This window comes from Triticum dicoccoides, chromosome 7B (assembly GCF_002162155.2).
Source record: "Triticum dicoccoides isolate Atlit2015 ecotype Zavitan chromosome 7B, WEW_v2.0, whole genome shotgun sequence".
NCBI lineage: Eukaryota > Viridiplantae > Streptophyta > Magnoliopsida > Poales > Poaceae > Triticum > Triticum dicoccoides.
Window position 1 is genome coordinate 417231410 of NC_041393.1, and position 1535 is coordinate 417232944.

Here is a 1535-nt window from a genome sequence, read left to right on the forward strand (position 1 = left end):
CCGCCACGCCTCCTAAGTCTTGGATTCGTCTCTCTTCTTTCTTCGCCTCCGTCGTCCAGCAGGGGGAACCCCTGGGGCTTTGGCTGCAGCACGCCGGCTGCGGCACCCTCGCGACCGGGGCAGAGATCGCGGTCGTTGCCCCGGGCGAGGTCTTCATGACTCGAGGCTGGGGCGAGGTCGCCCGGGTCTGCAGGACGAGGGGCGCCCTCACGATCCATCTGGAGTACGATGGTGGTTCGGTGATGTCCTTCAAGGTCTTCGATGCGGAGGGTCGCCGGCTAGAGTGCTGCCCCGAGAGAGGCGGTCGAGACCCTGCTGCAGCGAGACAGAGGCCGGCCGATCGCTCCCTTGGCCGCTCCTCGGGCGACGGAGGCGCCGGAGGATCCAGTGACTCCGCCGAGCTCTTTGTGACTCCAGAGACGAGCGATAACAGCTACGAGCCCCCAAGCCTGCGCCATTCCCGGAGTAGGGCGGGCTCGTCAGGCCGTCGCCGCCTCTGATCTAGATGGGGTTGACGTCGGTGCTGGGCGGCCCACTGTTGATGATGGCGTCCGCAACGGTGGTCCCTGTAGGTAGGGCTCCTTAGGATTCGCGTCTTTTGTTCCTGTAAGGAGCCAAGAATGTACCCCGCAGGGGCTTGTAAGATGTTTGTAGCTTCGTTTGTCAATATGATCCTTATTGTGAAGTAGTGCGATATGCTTATTCCGTCTTAGCTTAGTTTCTTCCTTTCAGACCTCGTGAGGGCTTGATGCTCTGCACCAACAGGTCCCAGTCCCAAGGCGGCTTCAGCCGTTGCTGGTATGCCAGGTCGTGATGCCGTGGTCAAGGCCAGGAGGTGAGCGGCCCGAGGTCCGGTAAGAGCCCCTGAGTCGCGATGCTCAGGAGGTCCCCTTTAGCGCTCAAGCAGCCATCATTCGGTGAGAAAGGAGAGCAACGTTGCTAACACAGGATTGCATTGGGTGCGGGGATGGTGCTGCGATAACTAGTGTTTCCAGAGAGTGACTTATCTCGAGGGTCAGAAAAATGCTTCCTGGTGCGGCGCTAGCCTCGGCCGTCGCGGGGTTGCTTGGTGACGCTCCCTAGAGGGACCCTGCGGGCTCATCACAGAAGGAACAAGGGTTTGTCGCGACAATCGACAGTCAGCCGTTAGTTGCTCTGGAGGGGCGTGAAAGGCCTCGCGAGGTGTATTGGGGTACCCGTGAGCCAGCGCGGGACTCACGGGGTCCTACCTCAAGGCGGGTTGCGCCTGGCTCTGGGCCTTATCTTCGAGTGTGTTCCTGCAAGTTTGGCCAGATGCCGGTGCTCTACGTCTTCGGGTCCCGGCTCTCGGGCTGGTCTCAGCCGTCGCTGGCATGCCAGGTCGCGATGCCATGGACAAGACCAGAGGGTGAGGGCCGGAGAGCCGGTAGGATCCCTGAGTCGCGATGCTCAGGCACCCCCCCCTTTAACGCGCAAGCTGGGTTAGATGTTGCAACTCTACATCCTTGGGTCCCGGCTCTCGGGCTGGTCTCAGCCGTCGCTGGCATGCCAGGTCG